The sequence below is a fragment of the Eurosta solidaginis genome, chromosome 3 (assembly GCF_040869045.1).
Source record: "Eurosta solidaginis isolate ZX-2024a chromosome 3, ASM4086904v1, whole genome shotgun sequence".
Classification (NCBI taxonomy): domain Eukaryota; kingdom Metazoa; phylum Arthropoda; class Insecta; order Diptera; family Tephritidae; genus Eurosta; species Eurosta solidaginis.
Genome location: NC_090321.1, coordinates 121,121,537 through 121,139,910, shown reverse-complemented (window position 1 = coordinate 121,139,910; position 18,374 = coordinate 121,121,537). Strand labels below are relative to the sequence as shown.

The 18,374-nt window shown below is 39.0% G+C and overlaps 1 protein-coding gene and 1 pseudogene across 2 annotated transcripts in view; one reads left to right on the top strand and one right to left on the bottom strand.

Moving 5' to 3' along the window:
• Positions 1-18,374, bottom strand: part of IntS1 (integrator complex subunit 1) — a 297,465-nt gene that overhangs the window by 207,479 nt on the left and 71,612 nt on the right. The window lies entirely within an intron of this gene.
• On the top strand, positions 13,079-14,489 carry LOC137247314 (probable serine incorporator; annotated as a pseudogene).

Below are 18,374 nucleotides of genomic sequence, written 5' to 3'. Positions count from 1 at the left end.
CGTGACTGGCACTTTAAGATAATTTTGTTTTAAATTGTTGTGTCAGGATAAACAGTTATATGTTAATAAATCAAATAAAATAAAAATACCAATTTGCTATTATTTTTCAGCTCAACGGTCGCAAATTTATAACATAGTGCCGATTTAAAATTAATTATAGGCCCCATTGGAGTCTCAGGATTGTGAATTTTTCTCATATCCACAGAATTTCAATTACGATCCAACGGAAAACCCAGTTTAAGTACCGGGAATTATCTTGGTAAATACCAAAAGTTTTCTGGGGCCTAGCATAATTGCTGCCTTGAAGCATTGACCTCGAGCGCGCAGAACACGAAAAAGAACGTGCTAAACGGTTTCTTTCCGCAGCCGGCACTTCCTACATCCGCTTTTACTGACTTAAGATTATATTGTTCTTCTTGACAACGAGTACGCAGAGCTGCGTTTCAGTTTAAGGCTAGAGAAATCTGGCATATTGCAATGGTACCATTTTGAAAACCGCCACGTAATTATCGCCAGGCCTTTTTGTAATGTTTTCATAGGTTTTGCCGAGAATTGAACCACAGTTAATTCGGCGAAACTGCAGTTCCCTAAAGCAATAGGCTATCCTGCTTGTAGTTGTTTTCTGCCTTATTTTCGTTTATATCATATAGTTACAATATTAGCAACACTAAGGGGTACTGCCATCTCTAAGCCGATGCTAAACAGTGATATCATGCACATCCATAGATCAATCATTATGTATCTACATAAACGAATCAATAATTGCGTCTACAAATATGTACGTATACGAGCAGCGGAGAAGCAATGCACAAACACATGCATATATCTTATCTGAATTGCTCACAAGAGAGGGCAATAATTTGTGCAAGTATTACTCAAATGAAAAGTTATAAACGTAGTTGTGGCTGGCGATTTTGTAGCTGATAACTAGTACGTTCTGGAATGGAAAAGCCTAGAAGTATGCAATGAGAAATTAAAAAGTATAAAAGACGCGACAGTAGAGGCGAGAATTCAGTTTGATTTGAGCTATCAGGCAGTTTCGATTAAGACGCTATCTAGCGAGTCATAGCAGTATTATTTTGAAAGTCAGTTTTCATTTTAGCTATCAATCAGTTTGGTTATTAAGCCAGCTATTAAGCCACTTTTCCATTATTCAATATTGGAGTTATTTATTCAGCAGTTTAGTGATTCGAACTTAGCAGAAGGGCAAATAAGAGGATTTGCAAGTAAATTCGTTACAATATTTACACTAGCACAGTTTGAGCCATTATGTCTCTTTTAATTTGTGTGTAGCGTAGGTATGTTTGTGAAGTTCTTTTTCATTGCAGAATGGCTCATTTTAACATATTGTAACGAATTTAGTGCAATTTCTACTAACGTTCGTTCGCTAAACTGTTGAATAAATAATTCCAATATTCAATAATGCAAAATGGTCTTTATTAGAGTACTTCACAATAACAATTATACTTCGCAACCAATAGCGTGCTTAAATCAAACTGATTCTACTTACTCAGCTTTTGCTCCTTTTATACTCTCTGCTGTGTCGTTCGAATACTTCTAGGCGTTTCTTCTTCTAGAATTTACTACTTGTTTACCAGCTATAAACTCACCAGATATAAACTACAGATGCACGTTTATAGCTTCTCATATGCGAGTGTATATGTGTGTGATACTTCAACCGATGATTGCATACTTTTGTGAGTATCTCATATATATGCATGTGTTTGTGCATATCGCTCCGCTTCTTGTATTTACATATGTATGTGAAGACATAATAATTGATTTGTTTACAAGTGACTGCTTAGTATCGGCTTAGAGATGATAGTATGCCTTAGTGTTGCTAATATTCGTCACAATATTTATGTTTGTGTGTTTTCATTGGTGTGCCCAGTTTTTATCATAATAATTGTTATTAAATATTATTATTATTTTTTAAGAGTGAAAAGAAAGAAACATTTACTGGCATATCGTGATGATACCATTTCAGTTTCTCCAAGTAAAACACAAATAAAGCATAACAAGTAAGGAAGGCTAAGTTCGGGTGTAACCGAACAATACATAATCAGCTGAAAGCTTTGGAGACAAAATAAGGGAAAATCACCATGTAGGAAAATGAACCTAGGGTAAAACCCTGGAATGTATTTGTATGACATGGGTATCAAATGGAAGGTATTAAGCAGTATTCTAAAAGGGAGTGGGCCATAGTTCTATAGGTAGACGCCATTTCGGGATATCGCCATAAAGGTGGACCAGGGGTGACTCTAGAATGTGCTTGTACGATATGGGAATCAAATGAAAGGCGTTAATGAGTATTTTAAAAGGTAGTGGGCCTTAGTTCTATAGGTGGACGCCTTTTCGAGATATCGCCATAAAGGTGGACCAGGAGTGACTCTAGAATGTGTTTGTACGATATGAGAATCAAATGAAAGGTGTTAATGAGTATATTAAAAGGGAGTGGGCCTTAGTTCTAAAGGTAGACGCCTTTTCGAGATATCGCCATAAAGGTGGACCAGAGGTGATTCTAGAATTTGTTTGTACGATATGGGTATAAATGAAAGGTGTTAAGGAGTATTTTTAAAGGGAGTGGGCCTTAGTTCTATAGGTGGACGCCTTTTTGAGATATCGCCATAAAGGTGGACCAGGGGTGACTCTAAAATGTGTTTGTACGATATTGGTATCAAACGAAAGGTGTTAATGAGTATTTTAAATGGGAATGGGCCTTAGTTCTATAGGTGGACGCCTTTCGAGATATCGCCATAAAGGTGGACCAGGGGTGACTCTAGAATGTGTTTGTACGATATGGGTATCAAATTTTATATATGTTATATATGTAATACCACGAACAGTATTCCTGCCAAGATTGCAAGGGCTTTTGATTTCGGCCTGTAGCACTTTTTCATTTTATACTACTTAATATGGAAGGTGTCACACATTTTTGTCATATATGTAATACCACGAACAGTATTCCTGCCAAAATTGCAAGGGCTTTTGATTTCGCCCTGTAGAACTTTTTCATTTTATACTACTTAATATGGAAGGTGTCACACATTTTACAAAGTTTTTTCTAAAGTTATATTTTGCGTCAATAAACGATCAAATCAAATTGTTTCATCCCTTTTTTCATATTTGGTATAGAATTATGGCATTTTTTTCATTTTTCGTAATTTTCGATATCGAAAAAGTGGGCGTGGTCATAGTCGGATTTCGGCCATTTTTATACAAGATAAAGTGAGTTCAGATCAGTACGTGAACTAAGTTTAGTAAAGATATATCGATGTTTGCTCATGTTATCGTGTTAAGGGCCGAGCGGAAGGACAGACGGTCGACTGTGTATAAAAACTGGGCGTGGCTTCAACCGATTTCACCCATTTTCACAGAAAACAGTTATCGTCATAGAATATATGCCCCTACCAAATTTCACAAGGATCAGTTAATTTTTGACCGACTCATAGCATTAAAAGTATTCTAGACAAATTAAATGAAATAGGGCAGAGCCACGTCCATTTTCGAATTTTCTTTTATTTTTGTATTTTGTTGCACCATATCATTACTTATATACTGTAATTATATTGCAATTTTTTGTTACAATTTGACTTAAAAAAATTTTTTTTAAGTGGGCGTGTTCGTCATCCGATTTTGCTAATTTTTATTTAGCACACATATAGGAATAGGAGTAAAGCTCTTGCCAAATTTCATCATATCTTCAACGACTGCCAAATTACGGCTTGCAAAACTTTCAAATTACCTTCTCTCAAAAGAGGGCGGTGCCATGCCCCCATTGTCCAAAATTTTACTAATTTTCTATTCTACGTCATAAGGTCAACCCACCTACCAAGTTTCATCGCTTTATCCGTCTTTGGTATTAAATTATCGCATTTTTTGGGGTTTTCGAAATTTTCGATATCGAAAAAGTGGGCGTGGTTCTAGTCCGATTTCGTTCATTTTAAATGGCGAGCTGAGATGAGTGCACAGGAACCTACATACCAAATTTCATCAAGATACCTCAAAATTTACTCAAGTTATCGTGTTTACGGACGGACGGACGGACGGATGGACAGATAGACATGGCTAAATAAATTTCTTTTTTCGCCCATATCATTCTGATATATAGAAGTCTATATCTATCTCTATTAGTTTATGCCGTTGGATTACCGTTATGCGAATAAAGTTAATATACTCTGTGAGCTCTGCTCAGCTGAGTATAAAAACATACAAAGATAAATAGAGAAGTCTGCACTTCCAGTTATAAGGAAAAAATTTGTGGCCGCTGGCCAGGTTACGATTTTACATCGAAATCTGGGGATACATGTGATGATCCATAAATAAATTTGCAACCAGAGCGAACAATGGACACATTAGCATCACTGAATTCATATACGACCCAGAACATAACCTGACTTTTGAAACGTGTTATGCTCGCTACGAGGATTTGTTTTTAATATATGCCAATAAGCTCAATAAACACAAGCGTCCACAGAAAATGCATATATTGACTACATCTTATTCGAGCTTTCAAGGGAGTTCGATTTCGCCTATACTGGTGACAAATTAAAGCAATTGTTGTTGGTAACTTGTTGCAAAACTGCTCCAATTGCTTTGTTTGATACATCTACTGCAAGTGAAAGATATCCATTTTAATTAACATTCTGGTTCTTAAATCCCAATTCAGTATTCGCTACAATTGTTTGCAGATGACTAAAGCACAATACATGGATTTTAGCACATATATTGCAGAGGGCAACAATACGAACCAGATTTCGATTTAAGAACCAGAATGTTAATTAAAATGGATATAGAACCCGATAAAAATAATTTATACGCACTTCCTCGAGAATGTCAACGAATTACTAACTTGAAATCATTCATTGCACTATTATACGCCGCCGATTTTCTTCGTTTCTCGCACGCTGCCGCGGAGTGTTAAAAATATCGGCACAGTGACCACAGATGATAGAAATAATAACAAACTTCAGTTTGTACTTTTTGCAAAATTCGATTTTAATATACCATTTGCGGGGTAATTTAAATTGCTTCTACACATTTTCAAGTGGTATATTTTTTTTTCAAGGGATTGTATTAATTAAACAATTCATCCTCTTTCCAACAATCACTGTAGGGTTATCTACTTGTAATAAATATCCTTTGTTATATTTTAAAATTTATTATTATTAGATTGTTTTTTGTTAACTATCAAAAAATAAAAATATATTTTTAAAGAATAAAGTTCAACTATATTATACAAAATTAAATAAAAATTTATTAAAATTTACAATTAAAAACAAACTAAAACAATTAAATTGGACTGGAAACACTTCAGCTTTTGAAAATGTTAAAAAACTTTTTGCTAAAAAAACTTTACTTACACATTTCGACAAAAATGGTAAACTTTCACTTGCAGTAGATGTATCAAACAAAGCAATTGGAGCAGTTTTGCAACAAGTTACCAACAACACTTTAGAACCACTTGCTTACTTTTCACGTAAATTAACACCAACTGAAATGAATTACTCAACATTTGACAGAGAACTTTTAGCGAACTACAATTCTATTAAACACTTTTTAGAAGGTAGAATTTTTACAGCTTATACTGACCATAAACCATTAAGTCATATTCTAAACTCAAAAACAGATAGATCACCTCGGCAGATTCGACATCTTGAAAACATAGCTCAATTCACTAGTGATATTCAATTTTCTTCAGGAAAGGAAAATATTGTTGCTGACACACTATCTAGAACTCCTGATATTTACGATATTTCAACTAAAGATATTAATTTTCAAAATTTATATGAAGAGCAACAAAAAGATAAAAATCTTTCTGATATATTATCTGATAAAAATTTTAGTAGTAATTTGAAACAAATTAACATACCAATTCTTAATCTAAATATTTGGTGTGATATTTCTCAACAACCATTTAGACCATTTGTTCCAAATTCTATGCGAAAAATTATTTTTGATAAAGTTCATTCTTTATCATCACATCCTAGTGTTCGAACAACTAGACGTATAATTCAATCGAAATATATTTGGCCAAATATGCGAAAAGAAATTAATAATTGGACAACAACGTGTATTAATTGGCAAAAGTCTAAAATTTCAAAGTATACAAAAACTACATTTAAAAAAATTGATATACCTTCTGGTCGTTTTCAACATATTCATATTGTTGGACCATTACCTATTTCAAAAGAAAATCGGTATAATTAGTATCTAATTATATAGGCTACTCCGATCTAATATGTTTTTAGTGCGGACAAAACATGTAAATTCCACTGTTTTAACCCAACGTTTTGCTAATGGTTATTAGCTTCTACAGGGGTATATAACATTTATTTTGTAATAAATATTTTTTGTTAAAATTAAGTTTAAAACGTTTCGTTAAACTTGATTTTTTAAATTATTAAAATATATAAATAAAAACATTATCAACAAACACACATATTTATACTCACAAAATTGCTGTTTTACGGAATCGTTACATTTCTTTAAAATCACAATATCACAAATAAATATTAAAATATTTAGTGTTAAAACTAATTTCACTTTATGTACCATCTTGTGTGGTAGCATTTTCAATACTAAAACTAATTGCCATGTGAACATTCATAAACATAAAAGATATGAAGGTGCAATGTCGTCTTCGTCTTACGTTTTATTCGTTGTTATATCTCTTTTCTGCAATATTCTTAAGCTTTCCAGTGTGTACCTAGTTTTTTCTCCCTTTCCTTGTCTAGAATTCGTGTATTTTCAAAGTCAGCTGTGTGGCCACTAATTGCTATGTGTTGTGCTAGGGCAGTGTTAGTTTTTTGCTTTTTGATTAGGCGCCCAGAAGAAGAAGGTTTTGAATACCAGTCAAGGCTAATTTTGTTGTTTTCTCTGTGGATGCGGACATCTAAGAAGGGGATACATGCATATTGTTCCATTTCTAGTGTGAATTGAAGCTTGTTATGGTATGTGTTGAATACTGTCAGAATTTTGTTTACGCCATTTCGTTTGACTATCGCAAAAAGGTCATTTACATATTTACTTATAAATTTTTAGTCAATGTTGAATTTTGTTTGGAGCTCTGATAAGGTGTTGTCTAAAAAATCGTCCATAACGCAGTCAGCTATTGTTGGGGAGAGGGTTGCCCATCAGCATGCCGAAAGTTTGTGTGTAAATCTTATTGTTGTACACGAAGTAGCTGGTTTCTTTTATGCAAAAGTCCAGAGTATGTAGAAATTTGTTTTTCGGAATATTCGCGCTTTTTATGTTGTATTCTGCCGAAATTGTTGTTTTAGAATTTCACCTATATACTTGGAGAAATTGTAACATGGTACTTTCACAGACGAATCAATTGGACGTAAAGGTATTTGTGGTTTGTGTATTTTTGGCAAACTATACATTCCTGGAGCTGTTGCTGCAGTGCTGCTAAGCTGGTATTTCTCTCTTTTATTTATGAGTTTGTTTTTGTAAAGGTCGTCCACTATTATATTGTTTTTCCCCTGTAGTGTATTCGTTGGATCTTTTCTTATCATTTTGTATGTACTTTTTTCTTCTAATAAGTCGTTTAGTTTTTCGCAGTATTCGTTTTTGTAAATGGCTACGGTTTTATTTCCTTTGTCGGTATCTGTTATCATAACGTCTTTATGTCGTTTAAGAAATGCCTTCGTTTTTTTGAGAGCTGCTAATATAAATTTCTCAGCTGCATTGTTTTTTATACTATATTTGAAAAAGAGTATTCTGTTGCTCAGTATACTTCTGGCTGTTCTCTTTTTTCATTTTTGAGGGATTGTATAAATTGCTCTATTTCTGCAATTACATGAATTGGTGAGCAATTTCGCTTGTTTGTAGGCAGTGTGAACTTTTTTCCTAGTGAAAGAAGCCATTTTACTACTTCCGGGAACTCGATGCTGGTTTTATTCACGAACCTGTCATTGTTCGTGTTGATGGCTAACTTTTGCATTTTTCCGAATTTAAGTTTATCTAATTTCGTTTTTAGTGCTGTTTGTGATTTTTTGCTATTTTCAGGCTATGGGCATTTTGATTTTGAACGAAGAAAGAAACTCTGTCTCATTTAAACTATCTTTGAGTGTTTGTTGTGTGTGGCGTAAATAGTATTTGATAGATTTTAAATTCATGTTGGATTGTGTATTTTCAATGTTCAGTGTTTTTATAAGGAAGTTTCGTTTTACCTTTTCCAAAGAGTGTTTAACTCTTTCCGATGTAGTGGACCACTAATTGATATGTATTGTGCTAGGGCAGTGTTAGTTTTTTGCTTTTTGATGTCCGCTTGATGTTCTGCTAGCCGAGTACCTAGCGCTCTATTTGTCGTGTTTCATTTTCTTTTCCTGTAAATTTAATTTCGTAGACGACATTGCTTTGTTGTTGTTGTTCAGTTGGACTTTTAGTGTTGGTGTAAACGCAGGACAAAGTGTAGTTGGATTTGTAGGCAAGTGAGATGTTGTTTACTTTCGTTAGTTGGTGATCGAGATTTTCGCTTAGTACCTAAGTATGTTACGCTGTAATATTGTTTTTCTGTATTTTTAGCTTCGTTGGTTTTGTTGTCGTATGGTTGGTTGTCTATTTTCATTAGTTTTGATGTATTAATTCTCGTATTATATGTTCTGGATAATTATTACTTTTTAAAATATTTTTGATTTTTCGTAGGTTTGTATCTCTGAATTTTGTATGACTTATCGTAAGTATTTTGTGTATTAGGCTTGTTCGGCCGCTGTGCGTCTAATCCTGGAGAGGTGGGCGCACCGGGGTCGATCTCAATGGGAATATGGCGTGTGGAAATAAAAATAGGAGAATACGAGATTTCTCGTTATAATGATATGTTTTATTGGGTAGCTAACAAATATACAGGAAAATATATTACCTTGTGAATATGTGACTACGGCAGAGATCGCTGGCGGCAGATGTGTACGCGTTGGCTGTTGAAATCAAAGAGGCCGGTTGTATAGCAAGCTACAACCGTTGACCCGCAAAATCCTCCGTTTTGGAGGGGAAAGGCACCCACACATCAACCCCGACATGCATATGCATGAGTGCTGACAAAAAGCACACATACACGTGCATGTACATGCATGCACATGCATGAGGGTGATGGTGTGGGTGGTTATAAATTAATTCGAGTATCGAGTATCGATTTGCAGAGTTGCATTGGGGGGGTCGCAATCAGATGCGGAAAAGTTAGGCATCCTGCCTAAACATGCCGGCCCCCCTTGCGATACGCAACATCGTTTTCCGCCAATGACCTCCGCTGAAACGAGAAGAATTATTATAAGACTTACACACTAAACTTAATCTAAATGAGGAGTTCGTCTGCGATGCAAAATGGCCGGGAATCCTTTCCGACTTGCTTAGCCTGCCACCTGAGCTAAGATGAAAGAATTAGCGGTTATGAACAGTGAAGTGAATATTTCTTGCCATTGAATTATACATAATTCTTAAATATAGAAATTCAGAATGTAACATTTGTATTGTCGATGGCCAGTAAGGCTGGACGAAGAGGCCGAGGTCTCCGTTCCAGAGTGGCACCATTTTTTGTTATTGTTTGGTTTTTTTGTCGTTCCGGATGGAGAGGCCGAGGTCTCCATTCCAGATTTGCGGTTTTTTTTGTTGGTTGGACGAAGAGGCCGAGGTCTCCGTTCCAGACTCGAGGGTTTTGAGGTTTTTCTGGGCTGGACGAAGAGGCCGAGGTCTCCGTTCCAGCGTATAACGTGTCGTGTCGCTTTCAGGGCGACTGTGGCATTTTATGGATGTGCCAGGGCGAGTGGCCGTGAGGTTGGTTGGGTGATGCGCGTTTTCGCTGCAGCGCATGTATTTCGTCAGTTGTGTATTATATTATTACCCTACAAAACACCTGGTCACAAAACCTACCCACGCCCATGCAAATGTGACTACGAATTTAACCTATCACCGTAGAACGACTAGTCAAATGACGTGGAGTGACGAGAGCGTTTTTGCAAAGTAGTTAGTGCTGGGATTTCGAGCAGCTTATATATTTCAACATAACCAGCAAGATTGCGGTGTGTGGGAGGTTGGAGCGGACGTGATTCCAAGCCATCCGCGCAAAATTACCTGTTTTGTGATACGCGTGTTATTTTATTAACAAACGTACGTTAAAATAGGTGAATAAACCGAGTTTAAACGAACCGTAGCGGCTGACGACGGTATTGGTTTAATTTTGTGCGACAGCTCATGACGAATAGCGAACATCGTAATTAAATTGGAAAGTGTACCAACTGCCGGTGCTTGCGTGCAGATTGGCGATGCGTTCTTCACGACGCGTTCTATCTGCACGTATCATTTTGAGATGGCGTGCAACCCTGTCGTGTATTTATTGGTCAGCTGACAGCTGGTATGGTGAATTTGTGGCGTGCGAATATATATACATATATGTATTTGCTTGCCCTTGAAAAAAAACTAGGTCACTGGGGCAGTAGCACACTAGGCCGGTAGAAACAGTTGACTTTTTTCCATTTCGGGATTTTGTCGTGTCGGGATTCTTTTATTTCGGGACCCGTATTGTTTTTGTACCGAGCCCTTATAATGACTGTTCGTGATGTTTGTTGTTGAGAAACAACAAGTCCTGCCCCCCGCCAAAAAACAGGCAGTACCGACGGCAAAAAAAATCAAAAAATCAAAAAAAATTTTTTTGGTTGTTTTTTTTGTTTGTAAATGAGAGCAATTAATTTTTTAAGGAGGTGTTTGCCTTTATTTTTTGTGCGTAAGTATGTTTTGGGACTGCCCGGGTCAAAAAGGCCGATCCCGATTTTGTTCCTTTTGCGGGTTTTCGGTATCAGTGTGCGTCATTTGATGCAGCACTAATAGAATATGCCGAACCAAGTAGGCATACATACATACATATGTACATACGTTGGTTACAAATATGCCTTCCAGTATAGAGAATGAAGCAAAAAAAAAAAAAATGAATCGAAAGATTTATTTTACCGTTTTTTGCTCCAATTCATGTGCAGTTTTACGCGTTGCTGGACAAAAAAGGTAAGTGGTAAAATATTTTGTAATAATTTTACTGAAATAAATATTTTTTATGTTATTTCAGATTTTTAATACATTTTCTTTTCTTTTTCAGGTGACTGGTGGTGGAGATCCAGAACAGTGGATGGGTAAGTATGCCGGTATCGTTCCGGTTTTAGTGTTTTTCAGGTTAACGGCATCGCAAAAGGGGTGCTCCAACTGCGGCGTCGGCCGCGCCGTCAGTTGTCACCTTGTTTGCGATGCCCATTTGTGCACTTTATTAATGAATTTTCTTTGATATATTTGCAGGTTTTTGGCGTTATCTCGCAAAATGACTGATGTCTGCGGGGATATATTGAACTCAACATTTTTCGCGTTTCATTAATTTTCTCGGCCGAGCCTTTTTTTTGGTTTTAATTCAATTTATTGTATGAGTCAAAAAATTGAACGACCATTGCGATCAGGTCAGCGCATCAAGGCCGGAGAATATGAAAGAGAGAAGACATTGAGACGATAGGCAGCCATGAGCATGTATTCGTCAAGCTCATGCGTCGATATAAGTATTAGAGAAGATGTTTGAATAGGAAGGGCAGAAGGTACTTGTCTTCATCAAAGGTGTTACACCAAGTGCACGTACCAAACTTGCGCGTATGATAGCGCTCTGTTTAGTTGATGGTTCTATTCCCCCGAATGTGTTGTTGGTACTAAACAACGAGCATTTGATTAAAGATGGCATGGCTTTAGATTTTCTTCGCGACGAATTTGTCGCGTTTAAGTTGGAGAAGGGCATGGCATATCCGGTACAAGCTCTCAAAAACTAATGAACTTTTTCCCACCAAACAAGCGTACTGACGAGTATTTAAAAACAGGTTTTCCTTGAAATCATAAACTACATACAGCGCAGGCCAGTCACGAGGCCAAGTGTGAACTTCAACAAACTCTCATCGATGATATTAATGACGAGAAAGCACACTCAAAAATCACAGCTGCACAAATTTTGGACAATCCTACTTTCGGACCTCGCTAAGGTGCTATTGCTTTTGCACAATACGCACCATGTGCAGTTTTGATATTATATATAGTTTTAAGGGTACCCTCGCACAGAAGCTTGCTTATCCTCATTGGGGGATAAAATATAAAATCCAAAATGTCTCTGTGGTTATACGACGAGCTGCTGTTGGTTACGAAGGACCAGGTAGGTCTTACCGCGTTCAAAATTTGTGTTGCTAACCGTACTGCAAAGCTATCTAAAAGAGCTGTATTGGGGGCGTCAGTAAATACAAGGCTATGATTAATATCTTCAAACTGCTTCGCTAGAAGCAAATATGGGTTTCTTCTCATTGTGTCAATCTATTTTCTACGTTCTCGCATTTCCTAGTCGTGATGTAACTGGAGATAGAAAATGTTTACTATTCCTACAATCACGAGAATGATCCGCCATAGTCATATGCAATTTCAATCAATTACGCGTATGCCTTCTCACTGTGGCGACAGCTTTGCTGGCGTTACACGCGCCTATCAGTTGGTCTATTGTCATGCAGGTTTGGAACGTGATGCACGCCGAAAATTAGCAACAGTATATACCAATGATAAAGCGACACCAGAAGAACCTTTAGAAACATTTTTTCTTTGATCCGTTTTTATTAAAAATGTCAATCAACCATACCATAACTACTATGGGAATTTAGGGACTTCTCACGCTGAATTTGAACCGGAACACCTTTGCGTTGCATTGAGTAGCGATGAACATTGGTATCGCGCACGTGTAACACCTCAGATTGCCAAAGATGACATCGGAGTACACTACATCGATTATGGACACCTGGAGCAGGTAGATGCTGGTAAGTTAAGAAACTGGGAGAAAAAATTCTATGCCAATACAAATGCATATGTCCTGAATTCAATATTCCAGTACGTACACTGCCCACAGATGCGCTGCCCATAAGTTCCCAATCAAAGAAAGCCGATGAAGCAAGCGATTCAGATGCCGTTGTAATAGAGACGTAAGTGCAGCTGACACGAGCAGATGAGCCTGTATTTATCGTGAATGCGTTGGAGGTACAACAAAATCATTTAAGAGGTAAGCTTCATTTTTGTAAGGGTGATAATGTTATCGATGTTCTACTGAACTCCCAATTAATAAACTCACTTCATGCGTAAGCAATTGAAAAAGGGATAATTCCCATATGTTCGAATGTATTGAATTTTTAAAAATCAATAATCTGCAATATTCGTTGTATAGAGTGCTTTGTGTTGCACAGGCACAGTGGCAAGCTGCTGCTGCAGTGCTTGCCCAACATGCAAGCTCCACTTCGTCGCGTTTCATGTACGCTTTCATGCTATTGGTGGGTACAGTTTCAGGCGCCGTAGCACTTCCGTCCGGACTACAGGACACACTCAAGCGCCAAAGCTCTTTCTTAAACTGGTAGTCTATAAATTGATTGTGAATACGCTGTATATCGTTTATGTTTCGGTTTGGCCTGTTTCTTCACGCTGATGGCATTGATAATGTTGGGGGTGAAGGGCTCTCGCGACCTACGTTCTCATATACAAAATGAATTTTGGGGATTGAAATTTTGATTTGCTTTGGTGCTGCCATTGGTGCAATTTTCATACCAGAAGGCTCATTTGGGCCGGCTATGATGTGGGTGGGCTTAATTGGCGGACGTGCATTCATTCTTGTGCAGCTGGTGATAATTGTAGATTTTGCACATTCGGTAGCTGAAAATTGGATTGAAAACGCGGAAGACAATCATGGATAATTTTACGCTTTGTCGCTTGTTGGCATTTCTTTATTATATATCTACTTTACTCATTCCGGCGGTTGCGGTCTTAACAATTTTTTTTATTTCCTTCAATCTCCTTCTGTGTTTCGTAATAAGCATTCTTTCTGTAATGCCCGCTGTACAGGATCGTTTGCCTCAGTCGGGTTTATTGCAAAGCTCACTGGTTACTATCTACACTGTTTACTTGACTTAGTCTGCTGTTGCCAACGACCCAGAAAAAGACTGCAATCCTATCACGACAAATATAATTGGATTGATAGCTTGGTTAGTCTGCCTTCTATATAATTGCATTAGCTCAGCAGTTGAAGTGTCAAAAAACTAATAATGATGGTGAAAGGCGTCTTTCAACAGAAGCTCTCTCAGTTGCAGAAGCTGGTGCAGAGAAAGGTGTAAGTGATAACAAAACCGAAGGGGTTACGTATTCTTGGTCCAAGTTTCATATTGTTTTTGTTTGCGCTTCCTTATATGTCATGATGACGCTTACCAAGTGGTATAAACCCAATTCAGATATTAAGCTATTCAATGCTCATGCTGCTTCGATGTGGATTAAATAATATCCAGTTGGCTTGGAATCACTATATATGGTTGGACCAATGATATCAACGAATTGTGATTTTAGTTAAAGAGTGAGATGAAGAGCACGTAAAGTAGAGAAAAACATTGATTAAATTTTTAGATGAGCTCTGTATTTATTTATGTATAACTATCCATCTGTACTTGTCTAATGGTTAAAGAAAGAGCGCTTGATGTTTGCGGGGGGGGGGGGGGGGGGGGGGGGGGGGGGTTGCACCGCTAGTGTGCCACTATTTCATTAATCTTCATTGCTTATATAACGTGCCATCATGTGTTCGACTATGATGACTGACGATGGTGCTCTGTCATCATGTTTCGACCTTAAAGGTCGTTGTGAATCATTGTTTCAAGCTACACCGTCCCACTTCAATGTGCTACTGGTGTGTATAGTATTTTAGCAAATCTTGCCATAATTGGGGTAGAGCCTTTTACTGAAAAATATTTTAAGGTCCGTTGAAATCGAAAACAAAAAAACATGTTTGTAAAATTATTTTTAAATTAACGTGTTGTACTAATGACTAAAACTTGTTCTTGGCTGGTTTAATGTAACATGCTAAGAGTTCTGCGATGAATGGTAAACTAAAATCATTAGCAGATATGCATGTGACGTGACTTGGTCACCAACAATTACTTAATTTGGATACAAATATGGCTGAGCGTCTTAGATATTTATGTAGCTTGTTTTTAAACCGTATCTGCACATCTGTTTTTGTCTAAATGGTTGGTGATTATAAAAAATCACGCGAGAAGCCCATTATGAATATCAACTTAATTAGACGTGAATTTATCTCAAAGTACCCAGATAAAATGGCTCAGTATACATATGTATTTCATTTTGTTTAATTGTTGTTAACAAATACAAATACGTTTGTGTACTCATTTAGGTGGAAAAGAAACTATACATTTAAGCACAAGCAATTGCGTTGGGGTATGTTGGCCTCGTTCAGGGGAACGAGAGCTGGGTTTGATTTGTTGGACATTTAAAGATGATGGGCTGAAAGCCTTTAGGTTCTGTGGCAGATCGGTTTGCCCTTCTGCGGTAGGCTTTTCTGGTGTCCTCGCTCTGGGAGAACGAGTGAATTTGGGGTGGTTTTTTGCAAGGGGCCCCCGGTTAGTATTATTATGAAGCCTCAGTTTTGCTTTTTGTTTTGCGAGCTTTTGGTAAGCTCCCATGCGTCCTCGTGTCTCTAGCTCCCTTTCCCCATTGCCCACAAGTAGCTAGGTGTAGGATTCCCCCTCCGGCAGACTCGGTACGAGACCGGGGGTGAGAAAAAAAAGAAAACTAAGATGTAGGATCGCCCTCCGGTAGGCTCGCACCCTCACGAGACCGGGGTGGTTGATTATAATTAGGGCCGCGGGAGCGACGCAAGCTTAGGGATAGCGGGGCATCACGGCGCGTGGTTGAACGCGTCTTTATGTCCCGCGCTCCCTTTCCCCATTGCCATCGCGTAGTACGCCTTAGGTTTCCCCTCCGGTAGACTCGCACCCTCACGAGACCGGGGGGTTGATGATAATATATGGCTCGGGAGAAATGTAAGCTTAGGGATAGAGAGACACGAAGACGTGGGTTCCTTAATATGCTTTCGATGCTATCACTAACCGTGAGCCTCTAGTTGTAGGTAGTCGGGGGAAATAGTGTTGTGACAGATGGGCGATCTGATTAGGATAGTTGGGTTTGATTTTTTTTTTTTGAAGAGAGGGGTATGGAGGAACGGAGGGATTGTTAGGAGGAGCACTTAGCCTTCTCGCAATCCGTCTCTTCCGTTGGAAGAAGGATCAGTTTGACCAAAGGTCGTCTGACTTGACCCTTCTCGGTTTTGAGGTCGACTACGCGTACTCGGTCATCTTCGCCGGGGTGTACGTTGACAACTCGACCTAACCTCCATTCGTTGGGAGATAAGTGGTCCTCTTTGAGGACAGCGAGATCTCCCACTTTTATATTTTGTTTGGGATGCTTCCACTTCACTCTTTTTTGAAGTTCGGATAGATATTCGGTTTTCCATCGCTTGCAGAAAGTGTGATGGAGGGCTTTGAGTTTCTGCCACCGATTGATCATCGAAGCAGGGTTCTCACTAGCATCCGGCTCTGGCGGAGCCAGTAGATGGCTGCCAGTGAGGAAATGACCTGGAGTAAGCGGCTCAAGGTCCGTTGGGTCATTGGATGCCGGGCTGAGCGGCCGCGAGTTCAGGCATGCCTCGATGCGGCACAAGAGTGTATGGAATTCCTCGAATGTAAATTTGTGTGGTGAGGCTATCTTTTTGAAGTGGCTTTTGAAGCTTTTCACTCCAGCCTCCCACAGCCCTCCCATGTGGGGAGCGCCCGCAGGGATGAAATGCCAAGTGAGTGACTGGTGGCTGTACTTCGAGACAGCATTGTCTCGGGCTTGTGCCATGAAAGTTTTGAATTCCGATCGTAGGGATCGTGAAGCTCCGACAAAGTTTGTACCGTTGTCGGAGTAGACGTTTTTGGGACATCCGCGTCTAGATATAAAACGGGCAAAAGCCGCAAGAAATGATGGGGTGCTGAGGTCAGTAGTGGCCTCCAGATGAATCGCTCGTGTGGAAAAACACACGAAAAGGCAGACATAGCCTTTGGATAGTCGACACCCTCTGCCGCGGTAACTTTTAATGTCGAAGGGTCCGGCAAAGTCGACTCCAGTATTCGTGAATGCACGGCTGAATGTCGTGCGTTCGCGAGGAAGAATACCCATAAGTTGGGTCTGAGCACGCTTTCGGTGTACAGTGCAAACTTTGCAATTGTGAATTGTAGCCCTAATCATGGTTTTGATGTTAGGTATCCAGTATTGGGTGCGTATCAGACGCAACATGAGTTGGTTCTCCCCATGCAAACTTTGTTGATGAAACATTAGGACTGTCAGCCGGGATAACCGACAGTTGTATGGGAGGAGGATTGGGTGGCGTTCAGTAAAAGCTAAGTCCTTTGACGCCCCGAGTCGCCCTCCTACCCGGATGATGCCATCTTGGTCTAAGTAGGGATTAAGTGAGAGTATTACACTTTTCCCTCCAATTGGTTTTCCGGCCTTTAGATCATTATATTCGGAACTATAATGTTGTTTCTGATAGATTTTAATTAAGATTTGGGTTACTGATTTGATCTCATCAGGAGAGATTAAAGGTGACTCGACCTGAAATGATTTTTTTGTTTTGGGGTGAGTTCTTCGGTAGAACCTCATTACGTATGAGAGCACCCGTAAAGCCCTAGGTAGGTCTGAAAAGCGTTGAAGAACATCGATAGTATTTACTGTTGTTGTTGCGCAGGTCTTCGCCCTCTTTTCCTCTACGGAGGTGATGTAGTCACTTTCTTGTGCTGGCCATTGGGAAGTGTCTTCTTGCAGCCAAGAAGGTCCCTGCCACCACAACGAATTGTTGACCAATTCAGACGCAGGTAATCCTCTGCTACCTAAATCTGCTGGGTTAGATTCTGAGTTTACATGCAACCAGTCCTTATTTCCGACCATGTCGATGATCTTGGTGATCCGATGTGCGACGAAAGTGGACCAGGAACACGGCGGTTTCCTTATCCATGCGAGGACGATAGTTGAATCCGTCCAAAGGTGCACGTTCACTGGTCCCAACTTGAGGTTCCTGAAAATTGATTCGGTGATTTCCGCTAACAGCACGGCTCCGCAAAGTTCCAAACGTGGAAGAGAAAGAGTTTTCACTGGGGCTACTCGGGTTTTGGCTAGAAGCAGGTTCGTGCAGACATTATCATCCGTTTTGACGCGCATGTAAATGGCTGCTGCATAAGCCTTCTCGGATGCGTCACAAAATCCATGGATCTCGATGTCGGTTCCTGGAGAAAAGTTGACCCATCTAGGTATCCGGATTTTATCGATTTCATGGTATTGGTCGGTGAAAGTTCTCCATTGTTCCAACGTACTGGTCGATACTGGTTCGTCCCAAGCGGTGCCTTCTAGCCAAATACTCTGCATGAGTATTTTTGCCACAATAACCATTGGCGAAAGCCAGCCTAAAGGATCGAAAAGTTTGGCTATAGCGGATAGGACTGCTCTCTTCGTAATGT